The sequence below is a fragment of the Medicago sativa genome, chromosome 3 (genome assembly GCF_051527215.1).
Source record: "Medicago sativa cultivar Bolivia chromosome 3, Bolivia_mono, whole genome shotgun sequence".
Classification (NCBI taxonomy): domain Eukaryota; kingdom Viridiplantae; phylum Streptophyta; class Magnoliopsida; order Fabales; family Fabaceae; genus Medicago; species Medicago sativa.
The window spans coordinates 58,951,251-58,961,298 of record NC_140751.1 but is presented as its reverse complement, the minus strand read 5'-3'; the positions used below and the strand labels follow the sequence as shown (position 1 = coordinate 58,961,298).

General features: G+C 31.5%; 1 long non-coding RNA gene across 1 annotated transcript; it reads right to left on the bottom strand.

Moving 5' to 3' along the window:
* Positions 1-6,989: 6,989 nt before the first annotated feature.
* LOC146938649 (uncharacterized) lies at positions 6,990-9,101 on the bottom strand. Its single transcript, XR_015031373.1, has 2 exons — positions 8,874-9,101; positions 6,990-7,380 (listed from the first exon to the last, which is right to left on the bottom strand). It is a non-coding gene; the product is annotated as an uncharacterized LOC146938649 (long non-coding RNA).
* Positions 9,102-10,048: the final 947 nt, after the last annotated feature.

Below are 10,048 nucleotides of genomic sequence, written 5' to 3'. Positions count from 1 at the left end.
GGAATATACCTCGTTTTCATCTTCTGAGTCTGAATCTGATTCAGCTTCTGAAGTTGCTGTTGCTACCAACCCAACAGCTACATTTGCATCTTCATCAGCTTCCTCTTTATCAGATCCAGATTCACTACCCAAATCATCCCAGGTTGCCATTAAACTCTGCTTAATCTGCTTCTTGAATTTGCTTGGTTTGAATGTAGACCTCTTTGACTTGTCCTTTGACTTTTCTCTTTGAAGATCAGGGCATTCAGCAATGAAGTGTCCCGGCTTCTTGCAGTTGAAGCATCCCTTCTGATCTTCTTTCTTTGAGCTTCTGGAGTTACCCCTTCTGGAAAGAAACTTTCTGTTCTTCTTGGCCAGATATTGAAGTCTGTTTGAGAGCATGGCCATTTCAGCAGCATCTGGTTCAGAATCTGAACTTGACTGTTCTTCCTCTTCAGATTCAACCACTTTGAGAGCTTTTGATGACTTGCCTTTGGATGGAAGAGCTATTGATTTACTCTTCTTAGTAGACTCATGTTCATTAAGACTTAACTCATGAACTTTGAGAGAACTAACAAGATCTTCGACACTTAAAGTGTTTAAATCTTTAGCTTCCTCAATGGCAGTCACCTTTGGTCTCCATCTGGCAGGTAAGCTTCTGAGTATCTTGCTTACATGATCATAAGCAACATAGCTTTTCTTTAGAATCTGTAGCCCAGAAACTAAGGTTTGAAACCTTGAGTACATCTCCTCAATAGTTTCATCATCCTTCATCTTGAATAACTCGTACTGATGTACAAGCAGGAGAGCCTTTGCTTCTTTGACCTTCTTGCTCCCTTCATAATTTGAACAGAGAGAAGCAAACATAGCTTTAGCAGTGGATTTGTCACTCATCTTCATGTATTCTGCTTTGGGTATGGCAGTGACAAGGGCTCCTCTGATAATATGATGCTTCTTGTAGAGTTTCCTCAGTTCTGGAGTATGTTTCTTTCTATCCACAGCAGCTCCTTCTTCATCAAGGACTAAATCACCAACACCATCTTCCAGAATATCCCATAATTCTTCATCTAGGCTCATGATGTAACTGTAAAAGTTGGTCTTCCACCAAGAGAACTCTTCAGCATCTCCATTGAACTTTGGAACTTTTCCAACACTGGATTTCTTACTATCACTATAATCATGTGAGACATGTTTATAGCTAGTATCACCAGAACCAGCAGGAGGAGGAGTAGACATGTTTTTCTCAGATCTTTGACTTTTGCACGGTTAAGTGTTACACAACAGACCAAGGCTCTAGATACCAATTGAAGGAGAGAAAAACACAAGAAGGGGGGTTGAATTGTGTTTTGAAAAATTCTTCGTTTCTCCTAAAAACTGAACACACTGATCAGAAGCTAAGTGAGACAGCTTCTGAAGTGATGGTCAGAATCTAAATGCAGCGGAATAAAACAGAGAGAGGGAAGAAGAACGACACAAAACAATTATACTGGTTCCTTCCACAATCCGGAAGTAGTCCAGTCCCCCTTGCACTTCCAAGGAGATTTCACTAAGAGTAATATCTGATTACAATTGCTCAAGCACACAAGCAAGAGACTTCCTTTGCTCAAGCACACAAGCTAGAGACTTCCTTTGCTCAAGAACACAATCAAGAGACTTCCTGCTCAAGCACAACTGCTAGAGACTTCCTAACTAAACAAATTTACACAGAAAATTGTTTAAGGTTGAACACTTGATATACAATCAGAGGTGCTCACAATATAAATCAGATACAGACTCAATGGACTTAAGAATTTCTAAGATATGATTTTGAGACACAGAAATTCTAAGTGAATGCAGAACAATTTCAGCAGAGGTTTGGCACTTGTAAAAATGTTGTGAGTCTTTCGTTCAGCGTTCTTGCATTGCCAAATCTCTAGGTCTTTACTCCTTTATATAGAGGTGTGAAAGAGACGTTGTGAAATTGCCAGCACACCAAAGAGTCGTTGTTGAAGCTTGATCTTTCACCAATGATCTTTTGCCTGATTTGGTTATTGTCCTATGAAGAACCAATTTGAAATCCATTCCTTATCCAAAGGAACATATATGCAGGCGAGACCGTATTCTGGAGCTGTTTTCTTGTCTTGTAGCGTGGACACAAAACAGAGTAGTGGAGAACGTGGTTGTACAATTCGTACAAAGTACAATGTCAACGCTTTCGTCCAAATTGCAAGCACATGCCTTCAAACACCTTTGAAATGACCGTTGCAATGTTCCACTAATTTTCTGCTGTGTTTTCGAATCCAATAGACAGCTTTTGCAATGTAGATTCTTCAATTCTTTGAATCTTCTGCAAATCCAGTTGATCTTCAGCTTCTGGTGAAATGACTTCTGATGAGGCAGCTTCTGATGATGCAGCTTCTGATGAAGCAACTTCTGCAGCTTCTGATGGTGCAGCTTCTTCTGCTTCTGATGATGCAGCTTCTGATAATGTGGCTTCTGGACTTCTTGTCTTCAGGAGCACTATTCTTCAGGAGCGCGTTTTACTCTCTTCAGGAGCAGCTTGACTTCAGGAGCGCTTTCCACTTTCAGGAGCGTATTGCCTTCAGAATCGTCTAAGCTTCATTTCCATTTGCTCTTTATTTGCTCATTCAGAACCAATTAATGATGTAACTTTAACTATGGTCCTGTACACTTGAACAAATATTAGCTAGTCCAATTTACAATTTTTAATACCTTGTTATCATCAAAACTCTTTGAGGTTCATTGTTAAACACATTTTGTTCCAACATCCTAATCCTAAATGCAAATTAAATAAACTAATTATAAATTACTAAATTACCTAACTATACTAGACTCGACCTAAATAATTGTAGTTATTATAACACTTGTTATTTTTACTACGACTTTCTAAAATGCATGCGAACTAGTTATTACCTAAACTAAGACTCTAAATAAAACGGAAAAGAAAAGAAAAAATGTTAGTCCCTAAATGAAAAGAAAAGAAAAAGGGTTGGTACTAAAGAATAAATTAATGCAAAAAGAAAAATAAACTTTGTTAGTAACGATTATGCAAAATAAATAAATGATAAACTATACTCTAAAATGAAAAAGACTAAACTAGGACTGATTTTTTTGTTTTTTTTTTAATTCTTGATTTTTTTTTATTTTGAATTTTCAAAAACAGAAAAATAAATTGCAGAAAAATAAATGACTGAAAAATAAAGATAGGAAATAAGTAATTTGAATCGTTTAGTCGAAAATCTCAACAATCCCCTGCAACGGCGCCAAAAACTTGATGGTAGGATTAGACAAGTGTACCAAATCGTTTACCAAGTAATAAAGTGATAAGTGAGTATCGTATCCACATGGATTGTCGTTTTGTCAAAACAATTCCCGTTACTTATTTTGTGTTAACGATATGAAATAAAGAGTTAAGGGTTAAGAGATTGCAATTTTTATCTATCTGTAACAAAGCAAGTTACGTGTTTCGGTTGCAGAAAAGTAAGCAGCGGTTCCTCCCTATTTATTTGTTGGATATTAAATAACATTCATGTCACATTTAGTTATCTTGAGTAAACAAAAAATAACTAAATAAACGACATTAAATTAAATAATTATCCAACAAAATAAATAATGGTTCATCTTAGAACTCTAACCTAGAACTATTTAGTTACACATGGCAACTAAAGACAAGATACAAAAAGATATAAACATACCCTAGAAAGATAAGGAGAATGTAAGACCCGTAATTTTAAAAATGAATAAATATTAATAAAATAACATAATGTTACCTTGTCTGCTCTAATTTATGATAAAATAAAAGTAAATAATACCTTCAACGATGAATGTTAATCTCCGATCGAATATTTAAAGCTTTTGCTATGATAGCTACTCATGGTTAAATTTTTAGAAAAAATTTCAGGAATTTAAATTTCAGTCTCTTCAACAAATGCAGTAAATAATAACCTTCCGTTTTGTTTGAAATTTTTTGTATAGACTAATAAAAAATATTTATGATAGATTAATGCAGTAAAAATAATTTCCCGGTCGTAATAAAATTATTAGTAAACCACATCTTATAGAATACTCAAGTAAAAAGTTATTTTATCGGCATAATTGATCCCAAACATTTTATCGATATTGAGTATCATTGTCAACCACGATCAATTATGTTTAAAATTTAGCGACATGTAATATAGGCGGGAGAATAATCATGATGAGTTTTCTAGAAAGTAACTAAGTGTTTATGGTTAAGGGAAATGGTAGAATAGTCTAATGATGATTTGCTTTGCTAAGAAAGAAAATATCTACTCTATGGTGAAAATATCAAGTATTATCCTCTTAGAAATTTACACGGCACCTACATTTCTTGGTCCAAATCTTTTTACTTATGTTATTTATTTATTTATTTATTTTGAGAGGCACTTATATTATATATATATATATATATATATATATATATATATATATATATATATATATATATATATATATATATCTAAACCATAGTGCAGAGTATACCATTTTTCTCACACTTCATACTCATCCTCTCCTCGCACCTCTCATTTCTTCTCCCCTCTCTCGTTACATGCTTCTCCCCTCTCTCATCTCTCTTCCTACTTCTCTCTCTACAAAACCATAAACCTCCCATCTCTCTTGTTCCTTCACCTTCTTCTTTTCTCAAATTATGAGAGACACACAAATTGTCATCCACATCTAACAGACAGAGCCGACCTAAAGGGCCAAGCTACCAAAGCGAGGGCTTTAGGCCGCAAGATTTTGGGTTAAAAAAAGACCTCAAAATAAGTCAATTTAGTTATAAATATATAATATGACATACTAATGATCAATATTTATCTTACTTAGTTGGTCAATTTTGAAGCCTCAAATTCTTTTGGACCAATGTTCAAATCTTAGATTCAACAAAATTTTATTTATTAAACATTTAATAAGGATTGTGTTTTTTTTTTTTAATTCCAAAAGACTTCATTATAAAAAATTTGTTTTAGGCCTCTTGACGTGTTGATCCGGCCCTGCTAAGAGGAAAAGAAATTCTTACACCATCCTCTCACTTCCTCTTCTCTCATCTTTCTGTTCTCTCTTATTACTTCTCTCTTTCTTCTTCTCTCTTCTACAAAAGAAAATTCCATCAAGCTTGAGAAAGGTAATAACTCATCGTAAAACCTCTACTCTTTCTTTGAATTTTGTTTCCATTATTACTTAAAAAATACGTAAAGGATCATAAATCCAAAACCTTGTAGTAATTACTCATCAACGCATCATTTCTCACCTTTTCTTGTTAAATGATTGGGAGTTATGCAAATAACCATGATCATTTGTGTAAAACCCAATTTCCCTACCATTTTATATTCATGTCTTTTGAGAATTATGGGTCATTAATTCTTTCCTTAGATTAACGTCCTAATACTTAAGTCTTTTTTTTATAATGGGAATATATACAAACACAAACTCACAATGAAACTATATTTAATTCACGACATATGAAATGAGATGTACAAGCATGGTTTTTTTTTAGACAAAGTTTATAGGGCAAAATCAATAAGCTTACTCACTAATAAACTAAGAGGCGGTTCACAAATTTTCATAAAATCAAATTTACGTACTAGCTAGGCAAATATTGATGGCTAAGCTTCTTAATAGCCAATTAAAAGTGTTGTTATCACAGTTCCAATCAAAATAGATACATAGTGACTAAGCATATATAAGCCTCAACTTTCTTCTCATAAGTTCAGGTGATAGCTTGATTTAATTTCTAACAATTTTTATCTTTCACGTCTTAAACTCTAATAAAATGAGAATAGAAACCACTTGTTCTATATTTTTAGGAAAAAGATACATAGACATCCCTTTTTCACTACCACTTTGTACACCTCCTATATGGCATTTTAATTTAAACTAGTAATAGACCCGTGCTTTCGCATGGGTCGCATAACACAGCGGTAATTATATAAAAAATAATTACATTGTTAATATTGTCAAATATTTAAAAATATTAAATGAAAATTATTAACATTAATATAATGTTTCTATTGAATATATTTTTCTTATATATAGAAAAATATGTTAAATCTTTGAATCGCGTATGTTAAAATATACAAATACCAAACTCATTTTAGAGGAAATCAATTTTTTTTGACAAGAAAATACTTAGAGGAAACTTAGCTCTTAAGATTACCATGTGGAAGGCTCTCGACAATCTCGTTTGAGAATTTATTCTCAATGTTCTAAAACCTTTTGGTTTCAAACATATTTTTTGCAATTGAAATAAGTCCATCCTTAATTGTGTTAAACTATCCATGATCATTAGTTGCAAAGATACACATTTCTTGAAATTGAAAAGTCTATCAGCAAAACAATTTATTTCACTGTGTTTCTTTCTTCCAATTTGTGAAGAAATAAGAAAAATAAAATATAGATTCAATCTGAAAAATTATTCTGAATCTTTCATTGTCATTTCATCTTTGATTTTGCAATATTATTACGTCGTCGTCACCACCGATCTGCAAAATGCCTAATTGATTTTCCAAATTTTGAGATTAAAAAATGATCATTAACATGATTTTTTTTAACCGACGAACCTAAACAATTATTTAACGGATGATTCTGGAAGACTGGAAGAGATGTGAAAATAGATGGGAAGATAACAGTGAAAGAAAAAAGAAAAGGAAAACAAAAATGAAAGAAAGAGGATGCGCGTGGCGTGGGTGAGTATTGGAGGGTTCAGATCTGAAGTGTTTATTTTAATTCAAGGGTTGTCCTTTAATGCTCTCACCTCTCATTATAAATGTCCTCTCATTTGATACACTATATATATATATATATATATATATATATATATATATATATATATATATATATATATATATATATTCTTACAAGTAATATAAAGATGGTTTTCAAAGTTAACAGTTAAATGTATTCTGATAGGCAATAGGATTTGAAATCAAAGTGATATTCCTCAATTGAAGGGCGTGGCGATATCTCTAAAATTAAGAGAGCAGAAGACAATCTAATTAAATAATAACTTTTTTAGATAAACCAAGAGCATGAACTTACATCAAAGTGGAACAATCTAAATAATATTAATTACTAGATTATTTTATTTAATTACCATCTCTTATGGTACAAATTCATAACTATAAAGTTTTTGAACTTATAAAAGGAAAGAAATTCAAATTATCAGGTTCTAACACAATAATCAAATGACAACTCGTGAAAAGTTTGAGCATGGCGTTTGTGTATTTTCCTGGGGTCTGAAACTAAATACATATATGGGCACAAAATCTATTATTTAAGTGATTCTAACACATTTACAATATTTTTGTACACAACCTAGTTCATAACCCCTATTGCAATACATTTTTGGACACTTAGAAACATGAACACATCTAAGACGCAACGCTGCAATGAAATGAAAAAAAAAAATATAACTAAAATGGGATGACATGTTCTTTATAAAGTAAAGAATTAAATACTATAAAAAAGTATGCTTAATTGCAGTTTTGGCCCCCAATACTTTACAATCTTGTGATTTTGGCTCCCTATAAAAAATAATAACAATTTTTCCCTCTATGTATAGCCCATTTTGCAAAAGTGGTCCCTTCCTTTGAATTTTACCAAGTCAATGCTTATGTGGACAGATTCTTATATGACAAGGACGTCATGTGTGTATTATTTTATTTTAAATAATTAAAAGAAAATCCAACTCATCAATGATTAAAAAAAATAAAAAAAAAACTCATTTCTCTTCTCTCTCAGATCTCTTCTTCTTTCTCTTCTATCTCCATCAAAAATTAAGAACAACAACAATCAATCAATCATCACAAATTAAAAAACAAAAATCGTCACATAAAAGCATGAGCTAACTATTTTCCTTAATTTTTGCTCAAATTAAGAAAAAAATGGAGAATAACAACAATACATTTTTTCTTCAATTTCATCATCAAACCCATTTTTAACAGTTGGAAGTAAAAGAACAAGAACATCGTATACTGCACTTTAGCCACAGTCAAACCACATATAGCCACGGTTCAACCGTGGCTAATATCCAGAATTTCTAAAACAAAAATTTCTTCATTTTTTCAGAATCAGCACAAAACATACCATGGCACCAGGCTAGCGCCTCACAATACAAACAAAAAGTCATAAACATGAACCTGAAAACAGTGAAAAAACACACCAAGATTGGTATTCTTCATCTTATTCAAGAATCTAAAATCAACATCTTTTTCTTCTTCTTATTTATTAACCCAAATTGGTAAATCATATTCAGTATCGCATATCCGAATTCATTTAAACTTGCATACCCATGTTCATCCAGATTCAAAATTAATGGAATGAGATTTTTTTTACACAAATTCGAGAATCTATACTCAACCCTTTTTTAAAACTCGAAAATATGGGATTGTTGTTGATGTTAATGTTGCGCTTGAGGAGTTGTTCATCCATGAAATTAGTTACTTATTTGTAATTATTGTTGCGGTTCTTCATTTTTTAATGGAGATTAAAGAGAAAGAAGAAGAGATATGAGAGAGAAGAGGAGAGAGAAGAGAAAGAAGGAGTTTTTTTTTTAATTATTATTATTATCTTTTTTTTGTTACATTATTATTATTATCTTTTTAATCATTGATGAGTTGGATGTTCTTTTAATTTTAAAATAAAAAATACATACATGGCGTCTTAGTCATCTAAGAATGTGTCCACATAAGCATTGACTTGGTCAAAATCAAAGGAAGGGGCCAATTTTGCAAAAGGGACTAAACATAAAGGACAAAATTGTTATTGTTTTTATAGGATGCCAAAATCGCAAAGTTGTGAAACATTGGAGGCCAAAACTGCAATTAAGCCAAAAAAAAGTGAAGAATTAAATTTGAAACGGATAAAAATTGGCTTACCGTCAACGTTCGTTGAAAAAAGAAATAAGGAAATAAGGATGATCATAACATAAGTAAACTTGACAATTTCAACCATATTTCTCCTCCCCACCCTTTGCATGTACCAAATAGTTTTTTTTATCACTTTATATTTTAAAAAGCTAATCATCTCCTTACTCTATTAAATAGTTTTTAGTATTTTTGGAGTTGTTGTTTGTTCACATTAATTGTCTCTTCAGTAGATCAATGTGTTGTGTCTGTCCATTTAGCAGCACATAGTAATAAGGTCACATAAAACGTAACAATCATAAGATTTTCTTCTATTTTTTTTACTAAATTCTCATTATATTATAACCTTACATGATGGGTAAAGATAAACCACAAGTATTTTTATATTTTTGAAAAAATTAGAGTGCCAAGGCATTACATGGAATATATCATTTATAAATAGCAAACTAGTGATTAAAAAACAACTTCAAAACTTGAGAGGAGACAGTTGAAACCTAAGAATAAATCATTTATAAAGGAAATTAGGATGGCAATTCCTATTTGTAAAAAATTTATCTGAAACAAAAGATAAGATTAAATTCTACCAATAGATATATTAAAATAAAATATACAAATACCAAACTCATTTTAGAGGAAATAAATTTTCTTGACAAGAAAATACTTAGAGGAAACTTAGCTCTTAAGATTACCATGAGGAAGGCTCTTGACAATCTCGTTTGAGAATTTCTTCTCAATGTTCTAAAACCTTTTGGTTTCAAACATATTTTTTGCAATTGAAACAAGTCCATCCTAAATTGTGTTAAAATATTCATGATCATTAGTGGCAAAGATACACATTTCTTTAATTTCTTTAAACTATTTGGATGTGCCAATTTTTAAAAGTAGACCAATGATGGTTTATTACACTTTCTTGCTTCTTGAAAGGGTCTAAGAATGTTTTTTCTCTTATGCTTATTAATTAAGTCTAATTAGATTTTGATCATTGTCATTCCTAGGTTAGCACATATAAGTTCATAGTAAAATATATTGTTTTAAAACTAATGATTTAAATTTCAAATGATTTTAAAACTCTTTTCATTTTTGAATCAATTCGGAAAATGTTGACTAAGAAATTTGTATTAAAACCAAATATTTTATGTCAATTGATTTATCAGATTGTTGAATCGATTCACAACATATAAGGATGA